At 39.0% G+C, this 20,349-nt stretch overlaps 1 protein-coding gene across 1 annotated transcript in view; it reads right to left on the reverse strand.

Moving 5' to 3' along the window:
• LOC145433757 (prefoldin subunit 6-like) overlaps positions 1-901 on the reverse strand; it is a 134,908-nt gene extending 134,007 nt beyond the window's left edge. Inside the window, exon 1 of the mRNA XM_080310958.1 lies at positions 896-901. The gene's annotated coding sequence lies outside the window, so the exon portion shown is untranslated. The remainder of the gene's footprint in view (positions 1-895) is intronic.
• Between the last annotated feature and the right edge of the window lie 19,448 nt (positions 902-20,349).

A 20,349-nucleotide genomic window follows, 5' to 3' on the forward strand; every position in this document is an offset into this window, starting at 1 on the left:
ATATCAATCGAAAGACAAGATGGAGGATATGCTTACTTCAATTTTTATTTTCAAGTCACGTGATCTACCACCAATAATATAATTCAGGAGTTATCAACCTTTCTCTACTGCGTACCCCTTACAGATTATTCGCAAGTATGGCGTTCCCCTTAGAAATAATGTTGTATAAATTGTGTGCAGTTGAAAGTGTTGTAATGTGATTGATTGTGCTGGACAGCAACCTTTAGAATTGTCCCTTTTCGTTATGGTGCACGAGCTATTCTGCTGTCTGGTTTATTCCTTGTTTTCTGCTGCTGTGTGAGGATCTCGCATTCCTGCTTTGACAATAAACCAGTGTTGGGATCAAGTCACTACCTTCGAGTCACGAGTCATCTCGAGTCATTGCACATTTTGACTCGAGTCAAGTCAAGTCAATCGATTTTCAAAGGTGACTCGAGTCAAGTCAAGTCACTTGTTTTTTGGAGGTGACTCGAGTCAAGTCAAGTCAAGTCAAGTCAAGTCACGAGTCAAGTCACAATTCAAGTCAAATTGAATTTTCGAAGTATGAGTGATCATTTTAATTCATTATATTTTACTAGCTGTGTTCAAGAGATCAATTGGTCATTTATCCTGAATCAAATAACGAATTAACGAAGTTAAATATACATGCAAAAATGCGTTGTATCGCTCACGCACACGTAGAACTGCTAATAAAACAAGTACGTAACTGTATAGCTACATCAGGGGTGTCAAACATACGACCCGCCAAATGATTTCATTCGGCCCGCGAAGAAACTCTGAGTATATGTTGAAAATTGCGTGATTTTATCCAACACATTTCTCGAATTTGTAGTATGAAATACTACTAATAAATATTTATTCAAGATAGCAAATTTCGAGTATGTTCATAGGCCACATTATAACAACCCGACAGCGGAGTTGTGATTGTAGTTATCGTCAGGAGAAAATCGCTGACATTAACACCCAATTCCGAGAATGCGAAAAAGTGCATATATTGAGTTAGGTCTGTTAAAAGTTATTAATATTTTGGAATCATTTGACTGGTGCGGCCCGCAAGTGATCTGTAGGCCTATATTTGAATTCGATCCGCGACGTCAGTTGAGTTTGACAGCTCTGAGCTACATGCTATACATTCTCTCAGTATCAGCCAAAATTGAGGATCGAATACGAAGCCTCGAGAAGATGAAAGAAATTGATATCGTACAATACACTAGCCATCTATACACATCCGTGAGGATATAAATTCATAAAATATATTTGTTAGATTTAAATCATACAAGAGGGTTGGTAAAGGTGAGCGCCGTGCAATGTGAGCAAAGAGCCGTCCAATAAACAGCGATACGTTGCTATTAAATTAATCTGCTACTACGACAACGCAAGCTGTGATCATTTCGTATGCGGTCAGTGTATTTGTGATGTAATAATGTAGGATCAGTGAAACGTACAATCAGTGAATGACTGGTTGCTCTCACAAGTTACAACGGCGTATCGTGAATAATCCGAACATGCACAATGATTTAGTCGACACCGTTTACTTGATGACTTGAAATTGACTCGTAAATTTTGCTCCGAGTACGAGTCAATCCACATTTTTGAAGCGCCGAGTCAAGTCAAGTCAAGCCATTTTTGCAAAATGACTCGAGTCAAGTCAAGTCATTCGAAAAAGTTGACTCGAGTCTGACTCGAGTCAAGTCATGACTCGAGTCATCCCAACACTGCAGTAAACCAGCTCACACTTGGTAGTTGTAGCGTGTCTGCTGTTAGAATTCAACAGAAACACAAATCCCCATCTACTAAGTAGGCTATTTACACTTTCAGATATCATTCCATTGCGTTAGATGAGCTTAACGCTACTCCACGAGTACGTATGTTATTCGAAGTGGTGGCGAAGAGCAAAAGAGTCTCCACACATTTGTCGGCACTGCTGGATACGACTTACTAGGTCAGTTCCATAAACTATAACCTTGCGCCAAAAATTTTATTGGGTGATTTGGGCTAATTTAAGGTTGCTGAATCCGATTCTGTGCTTAGAATTTTGGCATGTATTTTCTCATTTTCATAAATTAATCAAATTTCGGCTTTCGACATTACGGTGAGCGTACAACAGCAACAGATCAAATATTGTTATTGAAATCATCTATAATGATGAAACCTGGGTTGTTGTAGAACAGCATAACTGAGTTTTCGGTAAACTTGAATCCAGTGGTTCTCTATCTTCTTTCGATTAGGGCCTATTTTAAACCCATAAATTCATATGTGGATCCAACTACTTTTAGTCGGTAGCAGTAATTATCTTTATACATACCACCCTTCGTTTAAAGGTTGTGTAGTAGCTCCGTACCTAATTTAGTTCCCTACGTTATCTATCTTTATACATCTGTCCTGCAGATTTAATTGGCCAATGCATTTTATGACAGCACACTGCTATTTCCTAAAACGTAATACTTTGCATATAATAAAAATTGTATTGTTGTTATATTATGTAGAAGAGAATTGTTCACTCCGGTACATGACCCAGATATGTGGCCCTTTAAGCTTGTTTTGAGACAGTAAAAGAAACAGGATGTCTTTTTTTTTCAAAAGAAAAAAATGCTTATCATGATGACTTGAAATAATTTATCATCATTGATCTCCGCCTGCGCTTATCATGATAATTCTTCTTCCCCAGTTTCCATATACTGTCACATTTTATCGGAATCGAGGAAAGCTGTTTCTCTACTGTCTTTCTTTTGGTTTATTGATATGATATAAGGGGCTTCTTTTGCATTGTCTAATATAGACAACCAGATGAATATGGAGACTGCTTACTAACAGCTCAATACGAAACCTGAAGTGCGTGTTACTTCACAATAGAAACAAATATACATCTGACCTAGGATAGTAGATCCGTCTCAATATAGGAAATTATGTGGGTTACACCAAATACCATGTGTTATATGATGGAACAGAGCCAGAGGTGAATATTGGTTAATTTCTAGTGATGTTTTTAAATGGTTTCAAGTATTTTTGTTAGTGTTTTGCATGATTAAACACCAGATCTAAATACAAAAAGCTTTACTTTTTTGGCGGTTTCTGATTTGCCGTTATGTTTTACTGTGAACTAGAGTTGCTCGAAGTGATCGGCCTTGCTACTTAAGTAGCACAAGTAACGCCTTACATTTCTACTCAATTACAAGTAGAAGTAGTAATTTCCAAGACATGTTGAAAACTATTTCAAGTGGAAGACCAAATGAAAGGTCTGAGAGTTACCATAAAAGTCAATAAATATCTAAGTGGGTGGCTGTCTGATCTTCAAAACTACTCCTAGTCGTTTCGGGATCTTCCTATCATTCTTTGTATTGCAGTCTTGTGATGTTTTGAAGAAATGAAATTTTATGAATAAGCTTGAACTTGAAGCATATTTGGTCGGCGAGAGGGTGGTCGCATACTTTCAGCAGTTAGTCGGAGGTGGCTACATACGAAATCGCAAGATGTATCTCGCAGCTAAGGCAAAATGACTATAATGACAACACCCATGGGTAGAATATTCGAAAACATTTATTCAGTTACCGTGATTCAGAGACTATGTCACGCGTTTCTTATGAAATTTAACTCATGGTAGTGGTGCAACATTATCCCTGAACTTCTTTCTATTTTACAAAAAACCAAATTAGTTTATCCAGAATACTGTTAAGGTAGATATTGAAGTATAGTTGTAAAACATTATCACATCAGTATGTACTGCAAGTAGCTAAAATCTACTTGAATACCTCGAAAAAGTATAAATATTCAACATATATAATATCTCAAAAACATGAAGTGACAGAGAAAAAATAACGTCAGATTCGTATTCAGCTCCCCCAAATTAGGTATAATTGACCCAAAAAAGTCCTGGCCCAAAAATCGTGTAGACCAGTGTAATCGAAGGAAAACATGCGTAATTGCGTATAGAGAAGGCTACGTCACGTTCTCGCCTGCTTCTGGCTATACACAGTATACGCTGGTTATATGAATCGGAAGGTGGTGATGTGGAGCAAAAATAAACTTTCAATGAACTGATCAATGTGATCATTTATCCCGAAGCTGAACTTGGCAGCCCTAAAGCTGACCTTCGTAGGGCATGATTGGTATCGTAGTGCAAAATCTAGCATTACGCTACCCCGATGCAATCGATTGCGTTGATGATGTATTAAATCTCGGGTTACAATTCCGTCGAAGCAGTAAGCATGAATTATCGCGACTATTTTTCGTGCACGCTTACGCTGCAACAGGAGCTAGTTGTGCATTCCACATCAGGCGCCCGGTGCGTGACAAAGATAAAATCGACACCCAGTGTATAACAACAGACAGTAGTTATGTAATCCTCGTTACTGACGCCAAGTCGGAAATCGGCAAGAGTTCACCCGACAATCTGCAGTTTCCAGATTATGTAACTTTTTCAAAAAAAGATGTTGGACTTCATTCTTCATAGACATAAGGATTAAAGTCATTTTGCTTTTGCATCTTACGACACATAACTAGGAGAATTTGACACGTCTCACAAAATGCAACCGTCACCACATCTTATTCATCACAAACAATCAATGCTTGGTGAAGACTATAATCTTGATGTTTTGTGATAATTGCATCATTAGGTAACTGAAGCTAGGTTCTATTTACGTTGGCCGTATGATATAATTGCATATATAGCCAGTGCTGCCATATCATACAGTTTTGATAAGATTTGTACTTATTTTGAAGTGCAATGTCTTGGAAAAACTACTTGTCCTTATTTCAAATACATGTCCTTATGTTCACTCGAGTCTTTACTTGGTATTATTTGACAAATTACAAAACCTCCTTTGATATGATATTTATTTGTAGCCCATCACGGTAATTCGACTGCTTTTTAGACAGGATATGACAAGGATTATTGAGTCGTGAACTAATTTAGGATTGTCTCAGGCCAATATCCGGTAATATGTGGGCTCGGTACATCGACAGGCTAATCTAATGGATAGAAAATATTTTCCAATGGGAAACAATTCAATAAGTTGTGGCCCAATAGCAGACCGTGAGCAATTGAACACAGTGGATTTCAAGAGGCATCTGAACCGCGATCGTCGTCGCAGCGGTCTGCAATGCTGCGATCTAACGAGATGTTTTCGTATTTTTCACATATTCGTGAATGAATCATCATGACGGTCGGTGCAAATGGTACACACAGAATTCGCTGTGAGATTCTGTAATTGCTGGCGTTACATAAGATACATCATTAAGTGTTACATAATTATTCTGGATTGTACTCCCAGGTAGTTTTGTTAATCATAGAATAAGACGGACTATAAACCTTACTGCGCCAGTCCGATGTTAACTAAATACCGCATTCGCGGAACACTGTGAATTAACAGCGGATCCTACTTTCCAACTTTGCCGGTACTTTGTATAACAGTTCACATTTTTTGCCACCACAATCAGGGGTCATGGGCAGTAGGGCTGTTCAAAAATAACTGTATGCTTCGGATTCCAGCCATTCTCTGATTAAATTGTCAGGTTACCCTAAGAATGCTGCACACCAAATTTGGTTCAATTCTAACAAGTATCAGCCGCCGCAGAGCCAATTAAAACTTTTAATTTATTTAATTTAAATATCCTTGATTGGTGGATAATCCGAGAATTATCAACGAAAAACTTGAATAACTCGACTTCTGCTAGTTGGAATTGAGTCAAATTTATTTTGCATCGTTTTTGAAGACACCTCAACAATATCATGGGGTTGACAGAAAAATTTGGAATTTTTTTTGAAAATTTTTCTCAATAAATTGAAACTTCAATTTAGCCTTGCGCCGGCTTATATTTGTTGGAATTGAACCAAATTTGGGTGCAGCGTTTTATTAGGGTAACCTGACAATTTAATGAGTGAATGGCTACAATCCGGGAAAAAATAAGTTATTTTTGAACAGCCCTAATGCGCAGGCTGTTATTCCGGTAGCGTTTCGGTATCCCGTTGGCACCGTGATGACCACCTGCACCTCTAGTATCTTCAATTCGTATTTACAAATTTGTATTCAGAGATGGTCAAATGAGTAGTCAAGAAAACTATTCAGGTAGAAGTAGAAGTAGCGACCTAAAATCCTACTCAAGTACCAGTAATTATATTACATTTAGCAGCGGCCCAAAACTACATCAAGTAGAAGTAGAATTTGCTTACTGGCTGTCAAAAGCTGGAAACTGACATATCCGGACGATGTAGAGAAGCATTATATGGCCCTGAGATGAGCGACAACTAACGGTGTATCTGATACTGCATTAACACTTTCATAAAAACATATTGTTCCCTTCATAATCTACATATTTTTCACGCGAAGCACGACGCAGATTCCGGTCTTTACCTAACTTTTATGAAATCTAGCAGAATTACCAGTAAAGTAAAGTCACAGTGAGAAGGATCGGAATATTATTGCACCATCTTTCCTCTGCACCCCATTCACAGGAGTGTTGAGAGCCACTTCATAATTTTGAAGAACAAAAAAAAAAGATTCGAGTTTGCTTGCCTGTCATATTCATCAAAGGCCAGAAGTACTTATTCGTTGTAGATTGCAATCATTTTGAAGTATCATAGTTTTATATATATTTGCATCAATCTATAGGAGTGTAACCGTCATGTAAAAAAAGCGACTGTATTATAATCACGGAACGCAGTTTCGAAATGAAACTATCACTATGGTCCTTCTGCACTTGTCACCGAGAAGTATTTGGAATGGATATGCAGCGACATTGTATCCGTGGTCTTGTCCGTACATCAAATATAATTTTTGTGTTGCATAAGAGTACAAGACCTAGCGTAAGAAGATTGTGGTAGCCATATGATATCGATGGATACAGTGATAACTTCTTCCGTATCGCCATGTGAGATCTTCGTGGTATTTCGTAAAGAATTTTCTCGATTCCGCCTAACCGCCAGTTGACATCTCCTCGGGCGTTGTATTACACTTTGCTAAATTCGATCGCAAATAGAAGAGGTGACAGTGCAGTTTATCATTATATGCTTATGGTTAGTTTATTATACCTTTTACAGATAAGGTTTCGTGCGCACCTCCACCGTACACCATTTCGGAATCTGACTGGGTCTTGGCGCGTAACACTTTTTTTTTCTCCAACACGACTGTGAAATAAAAATAGGAGCATCGGAAAATTGCTGCGATCAAGAAAATACACTTACCGTAACCCAAAACGACGAGAATTAGCATGCCTATTTGGAGGTATATTTTGGTGCTAACGCAAAGACTTGTACTCCACGCAAAGGGAAGGCCAATTCCAATGAAGTAGAAAGATAAATTGATAGCCGATCCGATTTCAATTTGATCCGATGAAATCGACAATTGCAACACTATAGTGAAGAGTTAACAAATTCAAAATATGTCAACAAAATTCGCTACATCCTCTAGGCATATAATCCGCGCGGTACAATTATATAGTATGTTCCGATAAGCAACACTGCGAACGAACGAAATCATCGTTTCGATCATACCGAAGTAACATATTACGCCAAGTGCAAGTGCTTTGGTAATCATAACCAATTCAAGTTGCAGCACAGGCCAGAATATAGAAGATGATAAATCAATCATGCATATGCAAACATAAAATTATGTCAGTGAAATAACTGTTATATTGACATAAACCAGTGGTTCCTTACCATGGGTCGCAACCCAAATGCGGAGAAGCACCCGCCAGCCATGTGTGCTCTATTTCTAGTCAAGCGTGAGTCGAATTGACAGTTAATATTGCTGAGAATACACAAGCATCCGAAATTCCATAAGGCTATGGATGCTTCCGTATTGTCGTGTACAAAGAAAACAAGGTTTCTACATTTGATATGGGGTATATACACCACATCAGTATCAATGTGTGAACGAGACCTGTCTTCCACTTAGCTGGATGATTTGCGGGAGGTCCGTCGATCCATGCCAAGTCGGGAAGAACAGCTCACTGAGAACTTATTTTAATAGAGTTCAATTCATATTTACTATCGTAGTATTCTGGATGTGTTCGTGATTGGCATGCTAAAGGACCTACCAACAATTGAAGCAGCCATTGTGAAGGGGTTATAGTGTTCTTTCGGGACATAACTCTCTGACCTCACAGTCATTAAAACGAAGACGCGAAACCGCGGGCAATCAGAGGTACGTAATTCACCCTCTCCACCACCAAGCCAAGATATCAACAACGGTACGACGACGAATCGTTGCATTATCGTGCGCAATTGCGCCTTAGAAAAACAACAGAAGTTTCGACGGGTGATAGCTGTTTCTGTTTCATTTGTTTTTTTTTAAATGCATACAGCATTAAAGCGTTATCTTGAGAAAATGCTGAAGTGGTTGTTTTATGCGTGAAAGGTTTCAAGTTCGCTCATTATTATTAAACGTCACAATAGTTGGTCGCCACGGTTCTTGAGGATGCAATTTTGGGTTGCGACAGAACAAGGTCCAGAACCACTGACATTTATACATATAAACTTGGCTTAGCGAAGGCATTGTCTTAAAACAGTGTACCGGCTATTGCACGGGTCCAATGGCCTATCTAGATATGGGATGCAAGCCAATGATTTTCAAAGAAGCAACTTTTTAACATGGTTCGAAATAAAGCTTCACAGTCAGCGTTAATGTTGGTGTGCGACTAATTGAAATTTGTAAGTAATTCACAACGGCATCTTATCGCCATATTCGTCACTGTGGACGTGTAAGCATGTTAAAACCGCAATCACATAAGTCAGAATGGATTAAACCAGGAGTGTCAAACTCAAATGTTCTCGCGGGCCGATTTCCTAGTTTTTGATGACGCCGCGGGCCGCAGCATCAAATATGGGTATTATATGTATTCCAAGTAGGCCTTATTTGACGGACCTTGCAGACTGGCATTCCATACTCATCGTGGAAATGCGATTTACTATTATAAAATTTACGCTTGCCAAAAAAAGTTGTATTTTTAAATATTTGAATAAAATCGTTGTTGTAGGTTACTTGGCACAATTTGTTAGTTAGTTGTTAGTTAGTGGCATTATTGGTCATTTTGGGTCTCTTTATCTATGATATTATCGCCAATTAAAGGTGAATATGGGTACGCTCCACAGCTGTAACTCCAATGGATTCTTCGGCGATTGGACATTTATATTACAATGACACAATTATTATATTTAAGTTGTTATTGATCTATTTCAGTATTCGAATGCTGATTTAATTTGGCTTTGACAATGACATGATCAGTAGCCTACTTACAAAGAGTATGCCCTGTGTTACAGATGTGGAGCGTACCCCTACTCACCTTTAATTGGCAACCCAAAATTACTCATGATGTAACTAATCATACATCAAGGCTGGGGCAACAGTGTGCCAATGGTTGCCACTCCGACCTGCTTAGATAGCTTAACACTACGCGACGCAATATACACTCAGGTGATTTTTATTTATCAACCAGTCAGTCCGAGTTCGAGTTCGAGTAATTATACGAAAGGTCAATCATCAACGGGTCATGTTTTATCATCATGATCAGGTAATGTGACGTAAATAGCTGATATTCACTGCATGGTAGCTTTTGAAAGGGGTGTGATAACGAAATTTGATGAGTAGCTTCAGGTTTTGGAGTAGTTTTAGAGTGAATTATCAGTTCTCAAATCATAAATAAGATATGTGTCAGTTAAATATTGTCGCATGCTTGAAAATCCAAAATGCCGACGCGGGTCGCACAAAATGTTCTCGCGGGCCGCGTGTTTGAGACCCCTGAATTAAACGATGCTGTACTGTACAATCGATTGAAGTATATGACTTTTCCTGTACGTACTTATTTCATTACCTTGTGATAAGGGAAGCCAAACTCCTTGAGTCAATCCGAATAATATATATGCACCAATAACAAATGTCTGATTTCTGTTATTAGTTGGCAAGAGTTGACAATACACAAGTGTGCCGATGTCCAGAACTGTAGCAGCGAAAAAGAAGACAAAGCGCGGAGTTTTTCCACTGACTGCTCCGACGAAGTATGATGAAAAACTTGCGGCTATGCCAAACAACAGATAATGCACTGGAACCTGTAAATCATTCGGAAATATTCATATGTAGAATTGGAGCTGCGGCCATTCTAAGATCGTAACTGAGTTTTCGATATCAATAGGTCCCAAATGCACATGCGCATGTTGAACCTGACTTTGCAGTAACAGTTAGCAAGCACAATGCAAAGAAAAACATTAATAAGGTCGGAAAAGTATAGAGGTCATTTTAGGGCAGTCGGTGATTAATTGCTTAGTTAGACTTATAGACAAAACTGTGTAACAACGTACCGTTGGATAAACGGAGCTGCTGACGGTAATGCATACGATCGGCGCGTTATTTGAAAGTCAGGCATATATTACATGCTGGCGATGGCAATAGCGAATAACATAGGTCTCATTAAAACGATACCAGTTTATGCCACGCACGAGAGATAAGCCTACAAATGTTTCAAATTCAAATCCTGTTGTCGATTAGAGTTACAATATATGTTCTATCCATAACACCGGTCTGCCGAAACAGAAAAAATTGTTTGCGACAGGAGCTTTGATGATTTATTTGGGCTAAGTGTCGTTTGCTGAATCCAATTTTGAGCTCAGAATTGCACCATCACGTCAGGTTTTTCCGCTGTACACTTTGCAAAATTTTATAAATTGATCAAAATTTTTGCTTTCGTCTAGTGACGGTAATACGGTGAGCATACAACAGCAACAGATCAAATATTGTTATTCAAATCGCCCACGATGTAGCCTCGACTGAAAGTTTTGTCGTAGCACGGAATGAGAGAGTTTTCGGTAAACTTTAATCCACTTTCTTCTTATTTCGAATACATGTGGACGCATTAATTTTTCTTTTGGTAGATCATTCATTGCCTAGTTACATCGTGTAATCGTTGCATTATACATTTTCATTCGCTCAAGACATACGTGGTCTGTACATCGCGTTCGGTAGCTCATTACTTAGTAACAACATTTATCTTTATATATCTGCAGACGTAATCTGCTAATGCTTTTTGCGACCGTACCCTAAACTTTAGTATAACGTCTACGTTGTCAACGATGAACATAACATTGTTTGTAATAGGTTACCATATTTTTGTGGCACAACTGCTGGACGCTCTTTTGCGCCCACTAGCGGAGTTCAAAATGAGGCATTAGCACATTGTCGATAAATATGACGTCACACCAGCAAAGCTTTGTCTATCGACTGGAGGTGGTCACGATCCGGTTCAGGAGTATGTGGCTGTGCGTTTTAAGTTGTAACCAGGGCCGAAGTCATATTTTTTCAGCCCCTTCCGCCCAAATATACGCTGATCTTAGCTCACCATAGGGTAATCGATGCAACTTATGGTATATGCTATATGAATCTGGCTTTTATATGCATCTGGTCGTTAAAGGATTTGATTGAATTATGTCAATAATATTGGTCCTTCCATATATTACTATATAATTTTGATCCTCTCTCCGCCCACGTGACCAGAGTTAGCGGTAGAGCTGGTGGAGGATGATGACTTCGAAAATGAAGGGAACATAATTGTACATCGTTAAGTCATGTTCACACAGATAATATTATTTATCAGCCCAATGCCGGTGCGCACTGCACCACTGAGATATATAAACACCGCACATCCGGTGGTTTCCAACCTTCCATGGTCGTGACTCCATTTCCAATTCGCAAAATGTTCCGTGGCCCAGCTCAAAATTTGATGAGCTAATTACTAATTAAAGGTCGGCACATTTGCCTGGACTTACTCACGGTCTATTTTGGAAGTTGATTACGTTCAACATCTTTGCGAACCCCAGAATAAAGGCAAACTGCCCCCACGTTTAGAACCACGATATTTGAATAAAGCATCCAAACGGCCTAAACAGACTCTATGAATATACCGTCATCTTGTAATTGCGATTACAATTGGACTTATTTTTGTAAATGAATGTTATTTCTATTTGTTTTGATCACAGTTTTTCCGAGTGTGGTAGTCCCCATATTGAAACCAATATATAAGACACTACATCGCGCGCAGCGCGAAAAAAAATTCATGTATAGCATAAATCTGCCCGAAAATAATTTTGTTTATGTTGATTTACAAAAAAATTACGGGCCTACTTCAAGCCTTCAAAATTCCGGACATTTAGGTATATTTTATAAAATCCTCCCAGACGCAGTTTTAGCAGTGAAATTCCGGACATGTCCGGGAAATTCCGGACGTATGGCAACCCTACAATAATGCAACATAAAATTGTGCGCTTTGGCAAATTTGCCATCATGAATGCTTTCTCTGAAACATTAAAAGACACATGATAAGAATCCGTATTCGAAGAGCCGAACTGCTTATCGCGCATATCATGTTAATTTTCCACCTGCCTCGATGTACTATATATTTCATCGGAATCGAGAAAAGCTGTTTCTGGGCTTATTTTTATTCTAACTAAATGATCCTTGGTTTATTGCCATGATATTTAAGGTCTTATTTTGAAGCCAGATGTCAATCAGCTGAGAGGAGACTGTTTAGTGCAGTGGTTCTCAACCGGGGGTCCGCGAAGCATTTTCAGGGGGTCCGCGAAACCTCCAATGGTTGATAAGCTAATTTGTATTGTTTTTAAATTCGGAAAATCATGACGCAGTTTCGCTTCATTACTAGTAAAACTCCAGAACTCACATTAACAGAATGACAGTCTGAGAGGAAATATCCTACTGTGCTGACTCATTTTAATTGCTAAATTGCCAATAATAGCCTACGGACACAAACATTTTCCTGTTTAGAGATGTTTTGTTAGGGATTGTGGAAAAAAAGTTGGATGAGTAAGGTCAATCACGGTTTCTTCGAAATGTTTACAAAAATCCATTTTCTCCTGTGATATATATAACCATTTTTCCATAATAACTTCAAGATAAGTTGCTGGATAGAAATGACCAGGCTTGACGTTATATATTCATTCAAAAAAAAAATTGTCAATTTTGGTCCCATATTTTTACGATCATACCCAAATGAGTCGTCGGAAGCGTTACGCGTTATTATTACATACGCCACCATCTATATTTGTGGAAATGGATTTTCGGCACTCGTTAGTATCCTATCGAAGGCGCGGATTTTCGAGACACGACCACGTATTTCAAGAAATTTGCCTTGAAGTAATAAAAGTCAACCCAATTTCTGCATAGATAGTATGATCTTATTTTCACGAACAATCAATTTGTTGCTGTTTATCATTAAGCCTACAGTTATCATTTGTGCAAGACAGATCGCGATTGTACGATAATTGAGCTAAACTTGACCTAAAACTTTGCGGTGGTCTGCGGGGGTCCGTGACGACAAAAAGGTTGAGAACCACTGGTTTAGTGTTTATAGACACAGACAGCTCGAAACGAAATCTGAAGTGCGTGTGACTCACGATGGAAATAAGTTGTATCGATTTCAGTAGGACATTCTGTGACACTCATATAGATACGTATGTAAACATAAAGATGTGCTGGTGGAAACACTGAAGTACAGTGGCCATAGCCGGGGTTTATGTGTAGACATAAAATTTGACTCAATTCCAAGCCGTAGAAGCGGAGTTATTTCAGTTTTTCTTTGATAATTCTAAGATTATCCACCGATCAAGGATAATCCTAGAATTATAAAAGAAAAACTGAAATAACTCCGCTTCTACGGCTTGGAATTGAGTCAAATTTGTTTTGCATAGTTTTTGAAGACAGCCCAACAATTTCATGGGGTTGGCAGCAAAATTTGAAAAAAAAATTTTTTTGCATTTTTGGGCAAATTCAAAATTTTCAAACTGTACGAAACCTGCGAATATTGGTCGGAATGAATTCAAATTTGGTGTGCGTTGTTTTTTAAGGCAACCTAACGATTTAATCAAGTAGCCAGCAAGATTCAGGAAAAAAAGTTATTTTTGAACAGCCCTAATGTGGGGTTATAATGGTGGTTAATTACATGTCCTTACGCACCAGACCACTTCGTAATAATATATCCACTAAATTAGATTGATCGGGTGTTTGTGTATTGGATGATTAAATTTCCCAACAATTCTGATTGAAACAACCTTTGCATTTCAAGGCGGCTTCTGATTCGCAGTATTTTTTTATAACGAGTATATATGTGGAGGCAGTATAAAACATAATCATTAATCAATTGAGTAAGTACTGCAAGTATGCGAAACTTATTTGAGCAATCCGAAAATAGTAGATGTTCTCATTGACCACCACTGTATAATGAGCATATATATTTATATATTATCCCGGAAACGAGATGTGATATAAAGCGATCTTCGGATTCAGCACCCCCAAATTAGGTAAAAATTACCCAAACACAATCTACCACTAAAACCGTATTGATCATATTAATCCATTTATCTCGTGATCAAGCCCAAATTCATATCCATCAAGCCAGTACATTATCAACACTGAAACGTAGAATGACAATTCAGGATCATTCGGAATTTTATGAAATTCTACCAAATAGAAAGCAGGTTTTGCAGAAATCGAAAATCCGAATCAGACACTAATTTTTTGATTCCGTTTGTCCAGTCCAACTTCAAATCCCCGCTACAGACACCTCTGTACACGCAGGCTTCACGCTATATGTGGTATATAATAGGCCTACTACACACTGCTGTCAGTACGTGACCTATATGTGCCTTGGTCGTTCTACGAACGCAGAGAATATGTTCTGAAAAATGTAATTACAACACCTTATCAATAGTACTTACCCAAGACACTCCAAACATACATGACGTATAAGACCGTGTCATTTCTGATGTGACAAACCCGTAAGTCATTCCAGCATATAGGTGCATAGGTATAACTAGCAATTGGTTGAGCGTACAAATTTTACGAATTGTCGCTTTGGCTGATGATAATACAAATGCGCAGCCCACACCTTTCTGAAGAAATTTAGCGCTGTAAAAGAGAACTCGCGGAAGGACTGTATTTACTTGTATCCTATGATGCCTTGCGACTGATTCCAGTGCACGTTTTCGATTATAGGAAGTCCCCTTCATTAGACTACATTCCGTGGTCGGCTCGTATTCATCCTTCGAGCATTCCTGCATTTCTTCTGATATTCCAAAAACTGCCAACTTCCCGGGTATGAAGATGACATGGATAACGATCCCCACAACGCAGAGGAGAGTTAAACATATTAGCAGAATTCTCACTGACCATACACCTATTGGCACATATCGATTGATCATGACGTCAATTACTTCGCTATCGTAGCAGTCGTTGCTTCCACAGTATTTGAATGTGGAGTTTTCGGCAATGGCGCTGCTCATATTTTTGTGACCTTGAAGGTCGCCACGGTGAGATCCGTACAATGCGACATATGTGATGGCATTTCCGGCAGTCTGAAAATCAGGATATACGGCATATTAGGTCTCATGCGATTCCGAACAGTGTGATGTAGGCCTACCGAATTTCTTTCTATACGGAAGTCATACCGCGCATGGTAAACGAAGGAAATGGATCATATCGTAATCTATAACGGATGGCAGTATACTTTGCGTAGATTAGGAATTTGCGCTTATACCTTTGACATTTGGAAAACTCCAAAGAAATAGCTTTGAAACATTGCCTTGTAATGGTTGTCATTGTAGTTGCCTCGAAGTACCGAGTAAACATCAGCAAAATAACTGTTCATAACTGGCATGCACGTCCACAGCATAACATCTCCAAATCCAACCAATACGGACGCTGGCAGGAGTGTGTACCATTCTGAAGAAAAACCATATGGGGCGTCCAATTCAAGAGTGTATGAACCCTGACGATACATGAGTCAGTCAAAATCCAATATTGCGTTAAGTTCCTGCTAATAAAGTGGAATTCATAGGCATTGGATCACGGTATTGTTAGATAGAGAATCGCCTATTCAGCATGGTGTGCATTTAGCTGGGTAACTGCTTAAAAAGCAATAGAATTACAGTATATTACACTGAGCGTTTTGAAATGTCGAATATGCTGAAGCAATATATTTTAGAACTTTACATAAAGTACATCCTAGTCATAAGCAGACTTGGACAACTAGAAAATTTTCAGCTTTTCCAAATTAGATTAGAATTAGAATTAGATTACTGGCATTTCGCTCTAATTTAGTGAAAGTAGACAACTAGAATTATCTAGTTGTCCAAGTCGGGTCATAAGTAGCATTGTATACACCTATAATATACATTTCTATTCAACTGTTGTCCATAATATTATAAAGAGCATACTCTGTGAAGCGTGCAAGGTCTCCGTTGACCATATACCAAAACTTACTATTAATAGTAATAATAGTATTACTAATAATTAATAATAGAATTATAGGATAAAAATCCAGCTCGGGCTGCGTCTCGCTTTCTCTTACTTGCATGGAGGTTAATTGCAAGAAAAATAAAATGTCCGAGTTCACCGCACCAAACGCACGTTTTCGCTCCATATCGCCGAATAAGTAACGGTAAGAAGAAAAGTGATAAAGTAGCTCCAGATAGATATATACATGCGACAGCACCTGTTCCTGCAAAATAGGGTCATTCAATTCTTTCCAAGGAGGGCGGTGCGTGTCCAGTCCATGCAGGTCACCATTCCACCAGACTTACCTAAGCCTTCTTCTACGTTTATACTGGATTGAAGACTCAGGAGAGATCCATAGGAAGAATAGACAAAGAATACTCCAACTGCCCACAGATAAAATCTTCTCCACAGAGTCTTCGTACTCGAACGCTTTTCCGATGTCATAACTACTCGCGGTTATAGCGATTTATTCTAGTAATTGTTGCCCAGAAAAGCGGTCAGGATTGGCTTTTAGTCGATTTCAAGTTCTTAGTTTAACATATTCCGATCGCTTTTTTCCGACCTCCCTGCTTATTATCCATACGCCTGAATCTGCATAAAATGGCAGTTTGTAATTATCAAACATTTTCAGACTCAACTAAACATTTAAAATTAAGACTTTCCAGGTGATACTCGGCTTATAGCAATTTTGTACCCGGGATAACGGCGGGATTAACTGTGTACGCGTTATGCAGTCCGTAACCTCGAAAATTATCTGTTGCGTGCTTCAAATTCAATTAGTATACCCCCGTCGCGTCGGGCAACAATACAAAAGAAGCACGTTTTAGAGCTTCAGTTGAGAGCACCAGTGTACCTTTTTCTGTAGTCGCGCGTCAAGAAATTCATATAGAGGATTACATTTTATCTATAGTATTGGTAATTTCATACATTGCAATTAATTTTACCCTCTCTCAGTCTTGGTGGGTCGTGGAGCGGTAATGGCCGGAACCGATTTTTTAAATATGCGTATTTTTGCTTGGGCACGGAGGTTATAACCATAGTAATAGATAATAAATTTCATTGAATCGCGCGAGGCGCGAAGAAAATCCTGAAATATCAATCTCCCACAAAATACACTATAATTTATGCGGCAGTGCAGCAGTTACGGCCCTAATCATTACATAACCATTTGATGCATGATTACGACATTATGCTGTGTCTGCTAAAAATGCATGCATGCAACTGTGTTGGGATGACTCGAGTCATGACTTGACTCGAGTCAGACTCGAGTCACTTTTTCGTATGACTTGACTTCACTCGAGTCACTTTGCTAAAATGACTTGACTTGACTTGACTCGGCGTATCAGAAATATGGATTGACTCGTGACTCGGAGCAAAATTCACGAGTCAATTTCAAGTCATCAAGTAATCGGTGTCGATAAAATCACTGTATCTTGCGCATGCTCGGATTGTTCGCGAAACGCTGGTGTAACCCGTGAGAGCGACCAATCATTCAATGATCGTGCGTTTTACTGAGCCGCCATTGTTCCATCACAAATATATTGATCGCAAACGAAGTGATCGTAGCTTACAGCCTACGTTGACGTAAACTATAGTATGGTTAAGTAATTTAATAGCAAAAGGTATATTTCTGTTCTGTGTTCTTAACCTAACCAAACCTCTTGTTTTCTTGTTTAATTGAAATTGAATTCGAAAATAGTTTATATAGTCCTTAACCACAGCAGGCTCGAATTGTATCATATCAATTTGCAAAAGGGTGATGTATTGCATCTTATCAATTCGTTTCTCTGTTCTCTATTTTGGCTGGTAACTATAAACTGAGGCTGTGCAATTACTTACGTAGTTTATTAGTTCTACTTATATGTGAGCGATACAGCGCCTTACTTGCGTGTATATTTAACTCTATATCCCTTCATCGGTTCAAAGTGAATGACCACTCAATCTATATTTCAGACAGCTAGCAAAGTACAATGACGTAATCACGCCTCATACCTCGAAAAGGCAATTTGACTTGAATTGTGACTTGACTCGTGACTTGACTTGACTTGACTCGACTTGACTCGAGTCACCTCCAAAAATCGACTGACTTGACTTGACTCGAGTCACCTTCAAAAATCGATTGACTTGACTTGACTCGAGTCAAAATGTGCATTGACTCGAAATGACTCTTGACTCGAAGGTAGTGACTTGATCCCAACACTGGCATGCAAAAGTCATTGATAGATCCATTAAAGTCTTCAACTAATGGAGCGAACCTCCAAATACTAAATCCGCAAATATATATAGTCAATATCACCGCCGTCGTCGTCAGGTGTAGGCCTATTCTTGATATGTTCAATATCTTGGATTTTGATATCTCCGCTTCATTTCACATGGTCAGTCAGCTACTGTAAAACTGCCTCGATACGTTTTACCGTCAAATGCGAAGTTGTTCGGTTCAATTGAACTCGATGTGTCTTTAATGCAAATCAATTTTGCTTGGAGAACCGCACGATTCGTCCTGACTCAAGCCTATACTTAACATAGGTCCAACAGCCAACCGGTGTATCTTGCTCGACTGATAACGGTTGACAATCAACGGTATACTTCCCGAAATTATCTGTAATACCATGCGAAAGTATTCAGTAATTCCCAACGGTCTGTTTCAATGTACCGTCTAACTGTGGGCTGTCTTTATTGAGCTTGTATTACCGATTTCCGGTTTCTAGCCAACGCGAAAGGGGTTCATGAGCGCCAGCGAGCGATTAATTTCTCGTCATGTATGAGTCGACATCAGTGGTGACTACTGGCTTGGCTACCCATCGAATTGGAAAGCTTTCCAAAATCGTTGTTCTGTTGATATTTGTTCAATTGGATGTCATATTTCATTTACCCAAATCTTTTAATGATTGGATATGACTATGTAATTTGCCCCATTTGTATTCTACCGACGGACCGACTAGCTTTCTAGCTCGCGGTCCGCATTCAACATTTATATCCATTCACGGGTCGCACTATATCCCAGTCAACAAAATGGGAAGCCATCGCCCGGCGTATCATACGCTTTCGATGGCAAGATGATGCTTCAAAATATACACTTTTTGCACTTCAGCGCTTGGCTCATTAACCCTTTCATTGCCGCGCATTAACCCGCTCGCTACTACAGCTTACAACCGCTATTAACTAGGGATGGTGTGAACCCCTGAAAGGTTCAGGTTCGTGTGAACGCGAACCTTTTTGAAAGGTTCTGTGTAAACGCGAATGTGAACCTCATGACGTCACGTAGCGACGACTCGGGCCACATAATGTAATGCCACAATGCTGAAGTACATATTGACGTTTTGAACGTCGCCAAATGTATCTACTTGGAAAAGCAAATAATATAATCATCCTATAAAATCAATATCTTCTTTGCCAACAATTTCGACGAGAACTTGCCAGGGAATGTAAGCCTATGGCTTAACGGCCTAGGCCAGACCGGACAATGTACTCGGCGTCTGAGTATTGCTACTTTCATATTTAGCAGGATGTAAAACGGGTTTCTATTCTTGTTACCGGTATTACCCCATTAACAAGTTATACAGCAGTAGCCAACACCCCAATCGCACGGATTTGGTTGTTATGATACAATAAACATATGCAATCAAGATTGACCCCGTAAAAGCGTGCTAGATTTTTTACATCAGACAACGATATCAATTTCAATGATTGGTTAAATAAGCACCATTCGCTGACTACCTACATGCAGTGTGTCGCTCTTGATTTCATGTGATTGCGGGTCAAGCTCAGAGCGGAGACACAAACGGAAACCTGGCTATTTCGAGCAAATTTTTGCAACAAAGTATGTTAAATTTTTAAGATTTTCATGGTGCATGATCGTTTAGTGTTGATTTTTCTATGCTGCCAACACCATGGATAGAGTGGACCGCAGAAATGCAATAAATTGATGTTATAATGAAATGAACGATGTTATAATGAAGTGAAAATTGCAGATGTGGTCAAAGCAGTCAAGAAAGCTACTCAAGTATAAGTGGAAGTAGCGACGAAAAAATCTACTGAAGTTCGAGTAGAAGTACTTTTTTCATAAGCAACCTAAAAA

Source organism: Botryllus schlosseri, chromosome 2, assembly GCF_051294905.1.
Source record: "Botryllus schlosseri isolate E-star chromosome 2, Bs_hap1, whole genome shotgun sequence".
Classification (NCBI taxonomy): Eukaryota; Metazoa; Chordata; class Ascidiacea; order Stolidobranchia; family Styelidae; genus Botryllus; species Botryllus schlosseri.